Below are 21,266 nucleotides of genomic sequence, written 5' to 3'. Positions count from 1 at the left end.
TGATAAATAAAAATTAACATGTGACTAGGTTCCATCAAATACAGGAAGAACATTTAGCACTATTGGTTTCATGCTTTTAAGAAAAAAAAAAAGGTGTTCTGAGTTCTTTTTTTAAAGTGTGATTTACAAATTAGGAATAAATAACTTGAAATTCTATTTTTTCCCAAATGCTACTTCATCAACAGATGGGTAAGTTATATAAAGCATATGGCAAAGAAGATTTCAAACATTAAAATGTTACTCTAAAATCATTGGTGAAGTAGAAATAGAACTAATCGGGCATCATTCATTCAACAAGCATTAAGTTCCTCGCATGCACCAGGCAATGAGGCAGGTGCTAGGGATATAATGATAAGCAAAATACACATAAACTCTGCCCTCACTCTACCCAAGGAAACGGACTTTGATCAAATACTCACACAAATATACAAAGTGTAATATGGGTTTTAAAGAAAAAAGTAAAGATGAGAAAAAAACAGCAGTGGGACCAATCTAGTCTGCAAGGACTTGGGGAGGGGCACTGTGGGAGTCTCTGAAAGTGTCACTTGAGATGAAATGTGACAGATAAGTAAGCATTCGCTAGAGCAGTAGAAGCACTCCAAGCAGCAGGAACAGCATATAACATGATACTGTAAAAAGAAACGAGCATGGTACCTTTGAGAAACTGAAGAGACCTGTGTGACTGGAATCCAGGGAGCAAAGGGGACAGTGGTGGCAGTTAATGCTAGACAGGCAAGCAGGGGCCTGATCAGTCAGGCCTTGCAGAACAAAGGACTAGTCTTCCTCCTATGACCAATGAGACATCTTTGAAGGATTTTAAGCAGAGGAATAACTGTGATCAGATATGTTTTGTAAATGAGGTGATGTGGGGAGACTAATCAGATCTAGTACAGAAGGTATCAAATGGGAGATCATGATTGCCTGAACAAGGGTGAGGGCACTGGAGCCTGAGAAGAAGTACAGAAGCTCAGTAGAGATACTGGAGATAAAATCTATAGGTTTTACTGACAGATTGGATATGGTTCTGTTGCGTACTCCCTGTATTAGCTTGAGTAAGTGACTCTCTGGCTCTGTGTTTTCTCTTTGACAAATGAGGGCATTTCAATAGGAAATCTCTAAGCCATCCTCAAGTTCCAAATTTCATATTCTGCAATTAAAGCTGTTAATTTCTCCAAAATGATTCTGAATCCCACTAAGCTGAAGTGGTCCTAAACAAGATTTTCTGAGCTACCTTGACATTTCATCATATAAGATCTAACTAAATGTGCTCTTTAAATAGTCCTGGTAGAACAACAACAAAAAATTCTTTTAATTCACATTAGTGACATATAATTGAGATGAAATTAATCTCATTAGCACTAGCTTTGATATAATTGGAACTATTTATCACCCCCAATGAATGCTTACCTAATGTCTGCTAGTCAAAAAACACCAATATATGAAATAGCAATAAATAATTCCAACAAGGGCATAATTCAGTGGTAAAGCAAAACTTTTTTGAAAAACTACCTTGAATATTTTAAAGTTACGATGAAAGATTTTGAACACATTTAAATAGTTATAAACAATGAAATTTCTGATGCATTATAATTATTTGCATTTTAAATTAATATGACATTGTTTTAAATATAGCTAATAGGATTTAAATGCCATAGCAATATGATAACTATCATCCATTCATTATCAAAAACATAAATAAGCTCTTCTTTAACATTTGGAAATTTTATACCATTTCATTTTCTTCTTGAACTTGTATTTCCATTCTATTTAGATTACAAAATTTATTCTAATATATTTTTGGATTTGAAAGTCATTTATTGATTATCTTATTATAGTTCCTAGCCGTTAAATGTATATAAATGAAAATTTAAATACAAAAACTTTCTGAACCATAAAACTCAAATATTAAAATTTCTTCTGGATTGGGCTATTATTACTATTATTAGAACATACTACATCAATACAACATAAACATGTAATAAGCTTGGTAAACATTAGATATAAAAAGTAAAATGTTACTGGCAATTTGAAAATAAATTTCATCTTTAATTGGATGAAGCTTTTCTCCCAATTAGTTCACATATCCATTGATAAATGTTACTTCATTGCTAGAAAGATAAATATTACATTATTTGCTAAAATGATGAATATTACATTATTTGCTAGAATATTAAGAATATTGTAGAGTGAGACAATTAAGAGGCATTGCTATCCTTATTCTTCATCTTACAGATATAAGTTCTGAGAAATCTTGTTCACATAAATAAGTAGACTGGAATAAAAGTATGTTGTAGCAATGTCAATTCTTGAACTCCTTCCAAGTGTTTTCCAAAAACTGCACAGGGATCTATTGTTAAAAATTAGTTTTAATAATATATAAGGTAACAAATAAGTCATTCTTCAATTTCAATGAAAACAATTTGAGTTCAAAAAGATTTGTTTCCCTGTTAATCACTCACTTTCTCAACATCTACACCATTTGAGTATTTCAGACTATTCCTTTGTTTAGGGGCCAGAGAGGCTATTCAGATTTAATAATAAACAAGTCTTTCTTTTATAAAATCAGAGAAAGACCATTTGAAAGGGAAATCCTGGACAATTGCCTGGCAATTACTAGGCAAATCAACTTCAGGAATTAGTATATATGGAAGATCTGGAAATGGATTCCCCTAAAAGACTATAAAAAATAACTTTTTTCCAGCACTGTTCCTTCATTTAACCAACATGACAAAATGCTAATTTGTATACAGATGATATTTTTAAGAGAATTATCTATTCTTTACTGAAGGACTTCCATTTGCTAATTCTGTTAGCCTAATTATTTCACATAACTAGAAAGTATATGCCATTATTTAAAGCCACTTTGTTAATCAAATCTATGGAGTTTAAATCTACCTTTAGCTGAATTATTACTAATCATAGTTTTTTCACTTCTGTAAAGCAACAGGTCATATATATTATTAAGACTGGGTTTACTATAAACAAACCAAATACAAGATATCTGATGATTGATGATTACCTGAGAAGTATTAGTTTAACTGAATTTTCAGTCTTCTTTTTTTTTTTTTGCAAAGATGAATACAAGAGTGAACCATAAGAGTTATAACCACTCTGGTTACTTATTCCAAGAATAAAGCTTTCAAAGAATGACAGTTATGTAGCTATCTCATTTCTCTCTGAAGTGGCAGGCAGGTAGCTAAAGATAGAATGCATTTATAATGACATAACATCAATATTCCAGTCAGATATCAAAAGCTAGGCCACACAGCTTTCTAACAAAAAATTATTGAAAAATCAAGTATGTTGTACTCTTTGTTAATTTTTTAAGATCCGTAAACTACATCTTTGTTGAAAAACTTCCCTAATATTCCCAAATTTTATTCTGATTTCATAGCAACATATCAACTAAAAAAATTAAATTCTTAGCTCCAATTAACTCAAAGCCAGAATTTTATATGCTTCCCTCCTCCTCTATATTCTAAGACTGTTTAGTATTCTTCAAATTAGAACAGAAAAATAGCCACTGATAAAGACTCTTCCAATGACTGATAGAAAATTTTTTAAAAATACACCCCAGAATCACACTGAGAAAGATGAGATAACAAAGGAAAAGTATATAAAGCAATTAAATTAAGGAAATAAACTGGCTACTAAAATCAATTTTTTAAAAAGCTTAGTGATTTTATATGTTTAAATAGAAGACTTGGTAATAGAAGGTGGTAAAGTTTCTATTTTCTTGAGGAGAAAAGAACATATTCAATTCAATTAAAGAAACATCCCTTAACTAATTTGTGATCCAAAAATCACAGTTTGGGCTCTTAATTACATATAGACAAATTTACCACCTAAACAACTAAAGCATACTTTATAGCTGCATCTGTCTTAAAAGAAAACATGGATTGAGGATTCTAGTCCAAGACGGCAACATAGGCAACTCTTGAATTCACCTCCTCCCACAGACACACTGAATCTATAGCTACTCACAGAGCAATTTCCTCTGAAAGAAATCCAGAAACTAGTTGAGTGACTCTTACATACCAAGTGAAGGAGAAAATGCCCACATCACCCACTTGAAATCGTTAGGAAAGGCTGAGACACACTCTTGCCATAAACCCCACCCCTGGTCAAGCACCAGACAATGGGGAGGGAACTCCCAACTCCAATTCCCAGCTTCACCCAGAGGAGAGAAGGGGTTGGACCCCACATCTAAGAGAGAACTAGAAAGCAATACAATAACAGTAGGGTACTTCAATAACTCACTTCCAACAATGCACAGGTCATCCAGACAACATCAAGAAGGAAACACTGGATTTGAACAAGTCAAACCAGACTTACAGAACATCCCATCCAACAGCAGCAGAATACAGGCATACCTCATTTTAGCTTTACTGCTTTGCAGATAGTTCATTTTTACAGATTGAAAGTTTGTGGCAACCTTGCATTGAGCAAGTCTATTGGCGCCATTTTTCCAACAGCATTTGCTCACTTCATGTTTCTGTGTCACATTTTGGTAATTCTCACAATATTTCAAACTTTTTCAGTATTATTATATTTGTTATGGTGATCTGTGATGTTTGATGTTACTGTTGTAATTGTTTTGGGGCACTATGAACCGCACCCATATAAGGCAGCAAATTTAAATGTTGTGTATCCAGTTTGCAGGGCAGAAACAGAGATACAGATGTAAAGAACAAACGTATGGACGCCAAGCGGGGAAAGTGGCGGGGGGTGGGGTGGTGGGATGAACTGGGAGATGGGGATTGACATGTATACACTAACATTTTATAAAGAAGAGAAGAGAATACAGCAGCAATTCGTCCCTGTCCCAGGATGCTTGGAACAAATTAGTCCAAGTAGACTGCAGTTGACTGAGCTTACTGAATGTTAGACAGTGAAAATCACTGCTTTTTTCTGAACTTACTGAAATCTTTAGTCATAGAATTTTTATTCACACAGAGGGAAATAAAGTTCTTTTATTGGGCAATATTCTGAGAATCATTATGAACAATAACAGCTTAGAGCCTTAAGGACAGTGAGAAATGGCTCTAGTTACTAAAGGAAGGAATCTGAAATGTCTAATAGGCTGGAATATATTCAGTGAAATGAGAAGCCTTTAATTCTTGTAGCAAAGTTTATATGCGCTTCAGACTTATATTTAATATTTTCTGTTTAATTCTGTTAAAGGGTAATGTGCATAAATCCTGCAGAGGTAAATACCTGATTATGATTTAATTGTGCAATATCCTCTTCATCTTTTGTCCTCAGAGTCACAAGGAATTGCACAAATATAATCTTGGTCATGTTTCCAATCTAAACTCAGGTGGCATTCCCCAAAAGAAGGTTGTAACAGAATTATAGGGCTGGAGGGTTTCATAAAGAAACATCTATTCTGACCATTTATTTTTGGCACATAGAATCCAGAAACAGACCTATGAATCTTCTATGAATGAAGCAGATCCTCCTAGAAAGCTATGAACAAAACATAATGTACAATCTCTAGTGTTTATGCAGTACTCAAATTAAATAAAACTTCATAGGTAAACCTGAGTCTTAGGCCAAACCTCTACACACTCAGTTTAGATGAAAAAAAATTTTTTTAAGTTTCTTGTGATAAAACATGCTTTTACATTCACCAACTCATTAAGAACACTGAGAAACAGGTTATTGTAGCAGTTAAAAGTTTGGGCTCAAGACCTAGGCTCTAATCCTAGCTCTGCCCCTTGTTAGCCTTGTGCCCACGTACAAATTTCCTAACTTCTTTAGGCTTGTTTCCCCATTTTTAAACTGGGAATAAAAATATTACCTGCCCTGTGTTTGTAAATGTTAAGGAAGATAATATACACAATTTCCTTAGAACACAGAAACTATATAGAGCGTCATGACTCTTGGGCCACCATGTATAGGGGACAAATTTATTTGATAACAAATAAAACCTATATTAAACAGGGCTACAAATAAAACTTTTGTTAAAGGCTATCAGGAAATAAAAGTAGCCAATAAATTTGTAGATCATTGTTCATTCCTTCATTTTTTCACCCCAAAATAAGAAATAAAAGGCATAAGATATAAACATGTTAATTTGGGGATACAAAATGAAAACTTACTGGTAATTTTTACTTACATTTTTCCCCCTGAAATCACTTCCTCCCTCCAGAACAAATGTGTTCTTAGTTTTAAGCCACCAGCACTGTAAACCTATTTACCACAACTTATTTTCAGATAACCATTTCACTAAAGTTTTTTTTTTAACTGCTGGAAATACTTTACAACAACTCACTTCTGAGTGTAATTTCTTTAAAAAAAATTTTTTTAAAGTATATTTCATTTCCTTTAAGTTTACGTCCCAAACCTGGACCAGAAGCACAAAAGTTTACCTCCTACTTAGAATTATATTTGACAACTAAACATACCCAACTAGTGCATGTTTATTACACACCAGGTTCAGTGTTCCTTTCCTTAATGATATCATAATATACTGTGTGTATCAGAAAAGTAATGTGATTTACCAAAACTATCTCATTCTTGCTAATTTAAATTTCAATCCTTCCCATCAGCACCGACCTGTACAGAAAACACCCCACAATGACATATACTACTTCACATCTCTGGGATGGTGATAATCAAAAATTTGGAAAACAACAAGTGGCAAGGATATGAGAAATTGGAACCCTCATATGCTGCTGATGGGAATGTAGAATGTTACAGCTGCTTAAACACAGAGTTACCTTATGACCCAGAAATATTCCACATCTAGGCATATATGCAAGAGAACTGAAAACTTAAAGGCATACAAAAATTTGTACGCAAATGTTCATAGCAGCATTATTTATAATGGTCAAAAGGTGGAAGCAACCCAAATGTCCATCAACTGATAGAATATTATTTGGCAATTAAAAGGAATGAAGTATTGATACGTGCTACAACATGGATGAAGTAGGAAAACGTTTTGCTAAGTGAAAGAAGCTAATCACAAAAGACCACATAGTGTATGACTGCATTTATATTAAATGTCCAGAACGGGCAAATCCAGAGACAGAAAGCAGATTAGTGTTATCTAGGATTGACAGAGATGAAGAGGAGGGAAGAGTGACTGCTAATGGTACAGGGATTTGGGGGGAGTGATGAAAATGTTCCAAAATTGACTATGGTGCTGGCTGTACAACTCTGTGAATATACTAAAAAAAACAAACAAATAGAAAAATGATTTATTTCCCTGAACCATCTGAGAATAAGTTTCAAAATGATGATATCATCCTCAAATAATTTAGAATGTATTTCTATTAACAATACCATTGCCTGCATAACCACAATGTAAACAACAAAATCAGAAAGTTAATACTGATACATACTACCATTTAATCCTCAGATCCTATTCAAGTTTCTCCAAAGATCCAGTCCAGAATTACATTTAGTTGCCATGTCTCTTAAGATTCCTTTGATCTGAAACAACTCTTCACTCTTTCCTGGACTTCAATGACCTTTACATTTTAGAAGATTGCAGGCAGTTATTTTATAAAATGTCTCTCAATTTGGGTTTACCTGGTAATTCCTCATGATTAGATTCAAGTTATGCATCTTCAGCAGGAACCTCACAGAACTGATGCTGTGTTCTTCTTATTGCATTTGATCAGATGGCACATGACTTAGGTTTGTCCAATTACGGGTAATGTTGATTACTTAAGGTGGTGCCTTAAGTGGTAGGCTTCTCCATTGTAAATGAATTCTTTTTCCCCTTTGTAATTAATAAGCATTTTGTGAAGCACGTACTTTGAGACTATATTAATATCCTATTCCTAATCAAAATTTAAATTTACTGATTTATTTTCATTTTCCCCCTTTGTAATCAATAAGTATTTTATAGAGTGGTAGTTTGAGACCGTGTAAATATCCTATTCTTCATCAGAATCAAATGTATTCAATCTAAAATTTATATCAGTATGCACTTATGGATCTCTATTTGTTACTATCGTTATTCACTTTGACGCCTAAAATGTCCTAGATTTGGCCAGTGGAAACCTCTTGGACCAGGCTTCTCTGTCACTTTGACATGTCCCCATCATTCTTCAAGCACTTCCTTACTTTCTGGCACAACAAGGTATTCTAGGCTCATCTTGTACACTCTCTCTCCCAGCCTTGGAATCAACCACTTCTCCAAGGAATTCTGGTTTGTCTTAGTGAAGAAAGGTTCAGTCACTTCTGCAGGGTGATATACAAGTTCCCCAAAATCACTTCACTATGCAAAGTTGTTCAGTAACAACCACAAGGCTGATGGGTAAAGTGGGATTAGGAGCACAAAACTCAAAACCTTCATCAGGGCACATTTAAAAAACAGGAACCTAATAAAAGTAGTATCACAGTTTTATATACGTTAAATGGCTAAGAAATACATAAATGCCGCAGTAAACGTGGCATTTTACCTAGAAAAAAAGATCTCAAATTTGCTCGTGGAAGTGGTTGTCTGAAGGGCTATAGTTTTTGAATTATTGTGAACTGGTGAAGAGGGCTAGCTGTATGAAATCAGGGAAAGTTTATAACAGATGTGGACTGGTGTGGTGGATAACACAAGTGGTAAAATGAGATAGCTGGTAAATGTTTGAGGTGTGCAACATGCGTGCATCTTGTGTATCTCTACACAGCTTGGTTCAGCTGTGTGTAGTATTCTGAGTTCACCTAAGGCAAAATCATACATAAATAAACACAAAATTCACTTTGTTTTCTACCTGTTCCCTAATACATTAACTGCATTGGAACAAATGCATAATTTCAAAACAAGTGTTAGAGTAGAACTAATTATACTTAGAAACTAACATCTGGATGCTCAGTGTGCTCATTGTTATTGGGGTGTTGGTTGATTTCCAGGCCCTCTCAGTAGACAGAACTAAGGTATATATGTATACACATCCACACACCATGTCTATCTATATATGCTGAAAACCATGAGTTCGTCATAATATCGCCAACGCCAACCCAAAACCATAAGGTTCATTCTAGTTTTATTCTTCTCCATATCTGAAATTTCCTTCCCTATAAGTTAGATACCTGGCTCCTATTACCTTCAACATATTATTTGATCAATCCCCTGTGTGTAACCAGTATTCTACGGCTACAGCAATCCACTCCTGTCCATGCAGGTGTCCTCCTCATCCCATTCAGGCTCCAATACCATGCACTGGACTTTTGGACTAAAATATTGGGGAGATGGGGAGTATGGGAGAGGAGGAGAAAACAAAAGACTTTTTAAAGAAAAAAGAGCCCTGAAAAATTCTGAGGGAGGAGAAGAGCCTACTCTTACAAAGTTATTTTAAAATATTAAGAAAGGAGAAGAGTAAAGGACAAACTTGGGTTCCATAACATTAAGTATTTTTCTGTAATATAAATATGCTTTATCCTTTATAACACTTTATATTGTAGAAAATTTCAAATGTATACAAAACAAGAGAGAACAGTATATAAAACAAGCCCTTATAGACCTATCAATTAACAGGAATACAACAAGTATATTGGACATAAAGAAACTAATAGTCAAAATAAATGATATTAACTTTTCCACAAGGGGTCACTGACATAGTGTAAGACATACTAGGGCCCTGCTCTTATGGAACTCATATTCTATACAAAGGATAAATAAGTAATTAAATTTAAAAAGATACTTTCAGAATACTATAATGGTTATGAGGAAAATGAAACTGAGTAACATGATAGTGTAACACATGCAAGGAGAATGACTTTACAATGGATGGTGAGAGAATACCTTTCTGAAGAGGTGGCATTTGAGTTGAGACCTGAATGACAAAAGGAGTTAACCTTGCAAAGATGTGAGAACAAAGGGAATAGAAAAGACAAAGGCTCTAAAGCAAAAGTGGCAGACAGATTTGAGGACAGACAGATTTCAGTGGTGGGAAATAGTACTGTAAGACAACTACAGGAACCACAATAAAAGTTGAGGAAATAACGTGCAATTTGAGGAAATAATAGTGCAATTTCAAATACATATTCACCCATTTGTTAACCACACATATGAACATACACTTAGGACTGTGCTAGCTAGAACTAAACTAAAAGAAGAAGACATTACTTTCTCTCAGCCAAAATACGGTTATGTTTATTTTATAGATGTATCAAAAATTGATAACAATACAAGATGATATAAAATTAAGTGATGAAATGAATACTACGTTACTACAAAATAAAGAAGAAAATTAGTTTTCCTCTGAGCTTATTTATTAGTAGTACAACTGAAGTGACAGTTCTAACATTTTCAATACTGCCTCTTTAAAGTTGATTACCTTTACATGTTCTTTCTAATTGTTCTACTTTTTTTCAGGAGAGATTCAACTATAATTTTCCAGTGTCTACAATTTGCTAGGTCCTGTGCACACAGCAATCTTGAACTGTCAGAACTCCAATTACTATTTTGTACAGAGCAAAGTTAGGTTCAAAGAGATCTGCCAAAAGTCAACTAAGTAGCAGAGTTTGGATTCAAACTCAGATTCTGCTGCTAACCACAGTATTCTTTCTAAGTAAGCCACAGCTAAACTATCTCCTACTTTTGTTTTTTAAATCATTAAAAGCAACGTTTAGATACCTGCTACTTCTTTTCTATGTGGCACGCCTATCAACTTCTAAAACTTGGTGTTTCAATACCAAATTGGAGAACTAATTTTTAGTTCTATGATTCACTGTGCCTATTTAAGATCATTATCAGTAACCTTATCTTTACATATTCGAGTACTCTTTAAAAGTACATTGATACTGTCTATGATGATCCAGTGACAAGCCAGAAGATCTGTGATTTGGAAATTGTTATATTTCTAAAAAATATAATTACTGAATGTTCATTTCTCCTACACAATCAGACATTTCAGAGGCAGTCTGTGGAAGAACATTCTTCCTCTGGGATCTGTTAAATCAAAATTGGTTAATCTTCAGTTAAAATTATAGTCAATCAAGCGTCTTCACCACAATCTAGTTGTTTAACCAAGGTGTATGGTCAAGCAATGGGGAAATTCCTAAAGTCTTCAAAGAAAAATGACAGTAATAGTTACTACAGAAGATGAAAATCAGGCAAGTTTCAAATGCCAAAAATCAAGCACATAAGACTTTGGTAAAAACTGTTATTTCTAAAACCCTCCGAAAAGATCAAGATAAGAATAGGGAAATACCAATATCGTCTAATGTTTTATGGTAAAGTTTCAATATCCAAATAACTTTAGCATCTACAATAGAAGTATACCAAAGAGAACAACAAATTTAGCCGTATAATTCCAAAGAGAAAAGAATAAATAATCCTTTAAAAAATTTTGTCATCTTCTAAGCTAACTACTACCCTTTATTTTGTCACATTTATTCTGTTCTTATTTATAACCAAAGTTCCTTTTCCAATCCATTGTATCTTCTGCCATCCACGGTTAGCAATTGAATCTGCAAGTAAATATTAATTAATGTCATAAACATTCAACTTTCACTTGAAGCTTCAATCTTATTTTCACTCATACTATCTCATTCCTCTTTTTCCATTACTAAGTGTCATAGATGATGCTATCATTACGTTGCTTTCTGTATTTATAAGCGTCCAAGCTCATATCCCCAGACTTATGGGCGACACATTTATTCCCTTTAGACATTAACTCTTCCTTTCTTCTTCCTCTTGATGGAAACAATTTTCAACAGTCTATGTGAAAGATGAGCTCACCATCCCTTACACACTTAAAATTATAGACATGTTGGTGAGATTTATTTCAATGATTATTGCCATCTGCTCTTTCTATTCTACAGGAAAGAGGGTCTGCCACTACAAATTGAAGTTCTGGTTCATTTAAATTATTCTACTTCTGAAAGTGACCTATATTTAATTTTCTAGGGAATGTATAAAACAGTAATGCATTCTGACAACTATAATACCATGGAAGAACACACAAAATTTTTAAATGCTATCAGCAGATTTGGCTTCCTTTTTATTGCTATTTTATATATAAAACTAATGTTAATGCTCACAAAGTAAATCTAATATAAAATGTCTTAATTTTTTAAACAGTAGCAGGTAAAAGATATAGCTTAAAAGAGTCTCAGTTTTCTGTAAAAATTAGAAACTCTCATTTTCTAATAAATTCATTCCAAGTATTACTTATTAGGTATTGATATGAAAGGCATGTTTTGAATGATTGGTCTCATTAGAAAAGCTATACCAGAGTTCCTCTAGTTACTAACATCAAGAAAATTTGGTCATATGTTTTCAAATTAAGGAAGTTACCAATGATTAGACAAAAGATACATAAATGAGTAAGAATGCCTTGTAACTGTGGGTTAACAATTTAAAAATATAAAGCATATGGATCAGAAATGAAAAAACTTAAAACTGTTCTTATTCACAGAAAACAAAATGTGTATGTACCACATCCTAAGAAATCTACAAAAGCACTGATAGAACTAATAACTGAACTGAACTAGGTTTCAGATTATAAGGACGATATACAAAATTTAACTATATCTCTATATACTAGCAACAAATTATTAGAAAATAAAATTTTAAAACATTACTCTCTATGATAGCATCAAAAACATGAAATACTTAGGGATAAATTTAGTGAAATATGTGCAAGACCTGTACATACAAATATAGAAAACTAAAACTACATGGAAAACTAAAAACACCGCAAAGACTAAGTAAAGAAGACCTAAGTAAGTGGAGAACTGTATCATGTTCATTGATTACAATATTCAACACTGTTAATATGTCAATTCTCACGAAAATGACTTACAGATTCAATGCAATCCCAAACAAAATCCCTGCAGGCTGTTTTGCAAAACTTGACAAGTAGGTTTTAAAATTTATTTGGGAGTGCCAAAAAACCTAGAATAGCCAAACAATTTTGAAAATGAAGAAAAAAGCTGGAAGATTTATACTGTCTAATTTTTTTTTAATTTTTAAAATTTTTATTTATTTATTCATTTATTTATTTTTGGCTGTGTTGGGTCTTTGTTGCTGTGTGTGGGCTTTCTCTAGTTGTGGCGAGCAGGGGCTACTCTTTGTTGCGGTGTGTGGGCTTCTCATTGTGGTGGCTTCTCTTATTGCGGAGCACAGGCTCTAGGCACACAGGCTTCAGTAGTTGTGGCTCACAGGCTTTAGAGCGCAGGCTCAGTAGCTGTGGCACTTGGGCTTAGTTGCTCCGCTGCATGCGGGATCTTCCCGGACCAAGGATCGAACCTGTGTCCCCTGCATTGGCAGGCAGATTCTTAACCACTGCACCACCAGAGAAGCCCTATACTGCCAATTCTGAGGACTTACTATGAAGCTATAATCATGAAAACAAGTGTTACACTGGCATAAGGATAAACCCTATGGAATACAATAGAGAGCCCAGAAACAGACCCACATATGCATGGTTAATTGGTTTTCCATAAAGATACCAATATAATTCAACCCTTCCTGTATATATTTTCAAACATACGTGAGGAGGAAACACTATTACTCCATGTTATTCTTTTGGAAATAATAGGATTAAAACGTGTAAAAGCTTACTTTTCCCTGATTAGTAGCATATTAAATACACACAGAAAGGTATCTCAATGTTTTATCTTCTCTATGTTCAGCAATTAGTTCCTCTCCTTTGGGAGCTGGAACACAATCAGCTATGCACTACAGAAATACAGCTGCTTTTCTCTTATTTAAACTAGATGAAGTGACAGAAGTGAGAACACTGACTACATGACTCTTAGAATATATTCTGAATGCATACAAAAAAACCCCAAACAAACAGGAGCCTTAAAAAAATGTTTTATTCCAGATTAAAAATGGGAAGAAAAGCCATCATAATGATGGAAAATGTAATGTTGTCAAAGAATCCATAATATATCTTTGGAGTGATTGAAAATGAGAGTCTGTGCTGTACCCAATGCTGAAATGCTTTTTATAAAATCATTTCCTTATTAATACTGGAAGGGGGACAAAGGATGAAAAAGAATGAAAAGTTTCAAAATTAAAACCAAAATTTAAATTATTCCCATTTCTTGGGAAAACATTTTCAAGCAAATGTTGATAAGTGCTACAATTCATAGTTGTTTTTCAATATTCAGTAAATATTATATTCTTTAAGCTTCTAATGTCCCTCTTTGAAATAAAATGAAGTATTGGTATTTTTAGACCTGAAAGCTCTCAGGATATGGAATTCAAAAGAAAACCATACTCCCTCACCCCTCATTTTTCCTTCAAACTAAAGTATGTTTTTAATAATGGTGAAAGTGAAAATACCGGAGGATATACTAACCTTGAAGTTAAAGCCAGTGTTAAGATTTTCTTTCACCAACCCTGCTTACTCTAATTATGGCAGGTATTTTGTTTGAAAAGGCCAAAGGGGAGAAAAGGAAAGGGGAAAGTATTTAATGAATGTCTGCTCTGTGCCAGACACAGTGTTTCACTAATAAATGTCTAATAATCAGTTCTCAATGTGTGCGTGTATGTGTGTGAAATGTATATGTGTTTACTATAAACTTAACCAATATAAAGGATGTATAGGACACAATTTACAATTATAATATCAATAAAATATGCAATACTCTTTATTATAAATTCCATGGAGCCAGGTGATTCTGACAAAATGCTCATTGATTTTTGCAAATGTCATGAGAAGCCAACCTAGGGTTGCAACTTATGAATGAGTGTAGTTCCAACCTTAATGTTGTTTCATATTTTCATTTATGTGAAAGAATAAGAGGAAAGTAAAACAACAAAGACGTATGTCATAACCTCACACTTGTTCATCAATGAAATGAGCAACTTCTTTGCTGAATTAGATAGTAATTTAGAATATTTCCTTAATTTCTTTTTGTGCTACTCACAACAACAGGCAACAGACTGTTTAAGTTTAATCTGCTTTACTGGCATTTTCTCTGTCACTTTCTTAAATCCAGACAATCAACAAAACAATAAACCAAGCTCTGATTTATAGTATTTACCAATTTCCATGGTATAAATACTACCGTGACAGATTTCTGTCAAGCTACCAATGTGAAAGCACCAAACACAAAGCTGGGAAGAGATATGCAATAGCACATCATTATATATTTCACCATACCGATACAGCAGACATAAATAATAGCACAGTGTAGCAAAATAATTAGGAAGTGATGAGTTTTGAGCATTTATATGACATTGCTTTTAACATAAGTTATTTAATTATAAGTTTACATAATTTAATTTTTAATGATGATTGTATTTAACAATCAGCTCATAAGATTTTTAAAAACTTAATCAGCTCTTATGAGCTGGTACAAGCCAGCTCCAGTAGAGTATTGGCTGGACACCATATAAATGTTTCACAGACAAAGGAACTGAAATTCAGCAGTGGTTCATTCAAGATCCCACAGTTAGGGACTTCCCTGGTGGTCCAGTGGTTGGGAATCCGCCTTCCAATGCAGGGGATGCGGGTTCAATCCCTGGTCAGTGAACTAATATTTCACATGCTGTGGGGCAACTAAGCCCACGTGCCACAACTACTGAGCACGTGCGCCTCAACTAGAGAGCTCACATGCTGCAAACTACAGAGCCCACGCACTCTGGAGCCCATGCACCACAACTAGAGAGGAGCCCCTGTGCCGCAACGAAAGATCTCACATGCCGCAACTAAGACCTGATGCAGCCAAAAAGAAAATAAACAAATTTGAAAACAATTAAAAAAAAAAAAAAGATCCCACAGTTGGTAAATGGTAATACTGTGTTCCAAGCTGGGGTATGACTGACTCTAAACCTGTGCTCTATTATACTAGGTTATCAGAGATACACTTGATATCAAACTTTAATATTAAAATTCAAACAAGGATGTTTTTCTTTGCAAATTTTAAGTGGAAACCTGGTTTTGGTATGCTCTTCTGATTTGGAAGAACAGAGAGTCTCATAACTTTAAATAAGGGAAGGTTTGCTGCATGGACATAAGGATTTGGGTTGAAAAGCTAGGGACCCACCCATAAAAATCTTGATAGAGGTGTGCCTCATGGGAATTGGAAAGTCATGGCAACTGAGGGACTGGCCAGTTTTCTTATCTCTTATGGCTGTATGGTCTTTATTTTTCTGGGTACATCTGCTCATTGTTTCTGCCTTGTAGAGTTCAATTAAAATCAGAGTATTTCTGTATTGCATCATATTTAATTAGTAATAAAGCTTCCCCTATTACCTTTAAAAAAAACCCCTTCACTACCCAGATTCTAGATAACTTATTCACTGAGTATTTACTGAGTGTGAAATAGTATGTAGATAACTTATTCACTGAGTATTTACTGAGTGTGAAATAGTATGTATCAATACTAAAGAAACAGCAAATAATCCCTATATTTAAGAACATTAAAAATACAACAATTAAAGCAAAGTAAATTACAAACTAAACAGTGGATTCACCTGTGAACTTTTATGGGCTAAAAAGTACAAATAAGCAATTCGTTAACAAATTAACAGATAAGAGCTTTGAACAATAAGAGCCTTAAAATCAGTTTCCTTTTTTCCCCTATACTCTTAACATCTCGTAAAAATCAGTGCATATCCTAATAGTCAGTGAAGACAAAAACTAAGATAAAAGCTCTTTATAGGCTACAACAATAACCCCATGAGAATAAATTGTTAAGATTACCAGTAATCTTAAAAATATACACACACACACACACACACACACGCACACACACACGCACGCACACAGGATGTAAGCATGATCCTGCATCTTATAACATAATATTCAAAATGCTGAAGAAACAATCCAAAATTACCTTGCATATAAATAACCAGGAAAATCTCAATACTCATAAGAAAGACAACAGACATCAACTCCAAGATGACACAGATGTTGAAATTATGTTACAAAAACAAATATATGATGTTGTGATATAACTAAGAAAAATATATTTAGTCTTCCTTCCTCGTTCCTGGCACAGAGCTCCTAAAACTCTTGTAATTTCCTGAGTGATAGGGGTGAGAGGAGCATCTTTTGTAATTTATAACAAACCACTTTATTTTTTGATAGCCCCAACCTCTTCTCTTTGTCCACTTAAGCCTCTGGGGTAGGATACTTGGGGCGCGAGGGGAGGGGGGGGGAATGGATAGCTACATCTTATTTTCTTTGCCACAGTGTTATTACTTTTGTTGTCTATCCCCTATGTAGTCACTTTCCTATTTTAGTAAGTAGTCTAGTGTTAATATTGTATGTGAAATTAAATGTTTTTTGTGATATAGTCATGACCCACTTTTCCTATAGATTTGGTAATATATATCTTGCCTCAGTGCCTCCATTTTTGCTGCCCAAATAAGTCTTTTACCCCTATAAAATCCAATATTGACCTTGTCCCATCATTTCTCCTGATATCCAAGGTGAATTCTTTGTCTTTTCCACTTCAGACTATGAAGTCATATAGGTCTATATAAAACTTCAGTGCCACAATGTATTCCCTGTGTGAACCTAGGCAATTTATTAATCTATAGATATAAGTTTCTTCAGATACAATTCAGAGATAATAATATTGACCTCACAGGGTTGTTTAGAGGATTAAAAGGAATACAATATGAACATCTAGCATAGAGAATTTCCCTGGGTGTGCATTTAACATCAGCTTATTTTCTCATTCAATGGTAAAACTGTGTAGATAAACTAATAAAGTTGGATAACAAAACAAAAATATATAATCAAGGGCTTCCCTGGTGGCGCAGTGGTTGAGAATCTGCCTGCCAATGCAGGGGACACGGGTTCGAGCCCTGGTCTCGGAAGATCCCACATGCCGCGGAGCAACTAGGCCCATGAGCCACAACTACTGAGCCTGCGCGTCTGGAGCCTGTGCTCCGCAACACGAGAGGCCGCGATACTGAGAGGCCCGCGCACCGCGATGAGGAGTGGCCCCCGCTTGCCACAACTAGAGAAAGCCTTCACACAGAAACGAAGACCCAACACAGCTATAAATAAATAAATAGGGCTTCCCTGGTGGCGCAGTGGTTGAGAATCTGCCTGCTAATGCAGGGCACACGGGTTCGAGCCCTGGCCTGGGAGGATCCCACATGCCACGGAGCGGCTGGGCCCGTGAGCCACAACTACTGAGCCTGCGCGTCTGGAGCCTGTGCCCCACAACGGGAGGGGCCGCGATAGTGAAAGGCCCGCGCACCGCGGTGAAGAGCGGTCCCCACACCACGATGAGGAGTGGCCCCCACTTGCCGCAACTAGAGAAAGCCCTCGCACGAACCGAAGACCCAGCACAGCCAAAATAAATAAATAAATAAATAAATAAATAAATAAATAAATAAATAAATAAAAAGCACGTTGACCCCTGGTCTAGAGCAGTGCTTCTCAAAAAAAAAAAAAAATATATATATATATATATATATATATATAATCAAGAGAAAATATCTTCAGAAATCATTATAAAATAACACCACAGACATATTAAAATAATATCAAGAGTCCAGATGAATTGAGTTTTTCTTGACAATAAGGATTGTAAGTTTTCCTTTATGTTGTGGTTAATGAAAGAAGCATCAGTAAGGAGAGTCCCATGGCTAGAGAGGGGTGATATTGAAACTGAGCAGAACCCTGTGGGGCCTTCCTGGGAACACACCCCCAGCTCCCCACCATGTCCCCCATCTCTCTTTTAATTTATTTTTTTTTAATTGGGGTATAGTTGTTTTACAATGTTGTGTTAGTTTCTACTGTAGAGCGAAGTGAAGTAGAGGTCCCTGTGCTATACAGCAGGTTCTTATTAGCTATCTATTTTATACATATTAGTGTATATATATAACAAACCAGTTTAAATGACTGGTGGCTGGAAGACCCCAGATAGCTTAAGGATTAGGGCTGGTTGCCAAAGGAACCAACCATGTGATTAGAGGGTTATAACTTTCAGTCACACTCAACCCCACCCCCAACCTCCAAGATGGGAAGAGACTGGGTACTCATCACCAACGGCCAATGATTTAATTAAACATGTCATCATAATGGAACCTCCTTAGAAAAACCCAAACGAAGGGGTTCAGCAAGCTTCAGATTGGTGAGTGCATCCACATGCCAAGAGAGCGGTGCACCCCTATCCCATGGGAATTCCTGTGCTCAGGATGCTTCCAGACCTTGCTTATATATACCACTTCATCTGGCTGTTCATTTGTACCCTTTATAATAAACTGGTGGTAGTAAGTAGTGTTTCCCTGAGTTCTGTAAGCTGTTATAGCAAATAATTGAACTTGAGGAGGGGATTGTGGAGACCCCTGATTTGTAGTCAAATCAGACAGAAGTGTGGGTAACCTGGGGACCCACTACTTGCTATTGATATCTAAAGTGGGACAGTCTTGTGGGACTAAGGCCTTAACCAATGTATGGGTTTTGTGCTAACTCCACGAAGGTAGTGTTAGAACTTAATTCAACTGTAGGAAACCAGTTGGTGTTCACAAAGAATTAGAAAATTGCTTGATGTGGAAAACCCAAACATTTGGTGTCAGAAGAGTTATGAGTAGAAAAAGTTTTATCCCCAAATGGGATAAATCCAAACAAATTCATGCCCAGACAGACCATAATCAAACTGCAGAAAACTAAAGATTAAAATAAACTCCTGAAAGTAGCAAGAGAAAAAACAACTTATTACTTAGAGTGTAACAATAATTTTAATGACTGCAGATTTCTTATCAGAAATCAGAGAGACCAGCCATGGAGAGGGAGTAATATTTTCAAATACACCAAGAAGAGATCTGTCAACTCAGAAAATATATCTAGCAAATATATCCTTTAGGAATGAAGGTGGAATAAAAGTAATATCAACAGGAGAAAGCCTAAGAGAATTTGTCAGCAGCAGACTACTCTTAAAAAAAATTGCTAAAGAGAGTTCTTTGGATAGAAGATAAATAATACCATCAGGAAAATGGGAAACTCAGGAATGAAGAAAAAGGAACAGATGTGATAAGTATCTGGATACACGTAATGAACTATTCTTCTCTTGAGTTCCTTAAAACGTTTGATAGTTGAAAGAAAAAATTATAACCTTGTCGGAAGGAGTTTTCAATGCATGTTGATGTAATAAATAAAACAACTACAGCATAAAGGGGAAAAGGGAAAGAGACCTATTTGGTGTTGAGGTTTCTACATTCCAAATAAAATTGTAAAATACTGATTCTAAGTAGACTGTGAAAAGTGAAGTTTATATATTGTAATTCATAGAGCAATCATTTTAAAAAAAACAAAACTGTAGAAATATATATAGTAACAAAATACAATAGATAAATTAAAATAAAATACTAAAAATATTCAAATAACCTGCCCCTTACCCACCACCCCCCCCCAAAAAAAACAGCAAAGGGAAAATGAATGAAAAGCATAGGGAAAAACCAAAACTCAAACAATAAAATGGGAGATCAAAATCCAAACATAACAATGATCCCATTAAGTGTAAATGACCTATCTAAAACACATCAGTTAAAAGACAGATTGTCAAAATGGGTTTTTAAAAGTGATCCAACTATATGCTGTCTACAAGAAACTCACCTTAAATATGATATAGTTTTAAAGTAAAAGGATAGAAAAAGATACACCATGCAAACACTAATCAAAAGGAAGATTAAGTTTCTACATCAAAGTAAAATTCAGAACAAAGAAAATTACCAGGGACAAAAAGAGACACCATATAAAGAAAAATGAGTCAATTCATCAATTCCTAAATGTGTACACACCTAACAAGAGAGCTTCAAAATACATGAAGCAAACACTTACAGAACTGAAAGGAGAAATAGACAAATCCACAATTATAGTTGGAGGCTTCAACAGATCTCTTTCAGTAATCAATAAAATGAGCAGATAGAAAATCAGCAAGAATATGGAAGAACTGGGCTTCCCTGGTGGCACAGTGGTTGAGAATCCACCTGCCAATGCAGGGGACATGGGTTCGAGCCCTGGCCTGGGAAGATCCCACATGCCACAGAGCAACTAAGCCTGTGTGCCACAACTACTGAGCCCGCGTGCCACAACTACTGAAGCCTGCGCACCTAGAGCCTGTGCTCCGCAATAACAGAAGCCACTGCAATGAAAAGCCCGCACGCTGCAACGAAGAGTAGCCCCCGCTCGCTGCAACCAGAGAAAGCCCACACACAGTAACGAAGACCCAATGCAGCCAAAAATAAAAATACATAAAATAAATAAACTAAAAAAAAAAAAAAGAATATGGAAGAACTGAACAACAGCACAACCAACTGGGTCCTTGAAATTTAAAGAACACTCTACCCAACAACATCAAAATATACATTTTTATTCTTTTCAAAATGCACA

At 35.1% G+C, this 21,266-nt stretch overlaps 1 protein-coding gene across 1 annotated transcript in view; it reads right to left on the bottom strand.

The window, feature by feature from the left end:
- XPR1 (xenotropic and polytropic retrovirus receptor 1) overlaps positions 1-21,266 on the bottom strand; it is a 195,376-nt gene that overhangs the window by 87,094 nt on the left and 87,016 nt on the right. The window lies entirely within an intron of this gene.

The sequence above is a fragment of the Balaenoptera ricei genome, chromosome 1 (genome assembly GCF_028023285.1).
Source record: "Balaenoptera ricei isolate mBalRic1 chromosome 1, mBalRic1.hap2, whole genome shotgun sequence".
In the NCBI taxonomy this organism is placed as follows: domain Eukaryota; kingdom Metazoa; phylum Chordata; class Mammalia; order Artiodactyla; family Balaenopteridae; genus Balaenoptera; species Balaenoptera ricei.
This window is presented reverse-complemented; position numbering and strand designations above follow the sequence as displayed.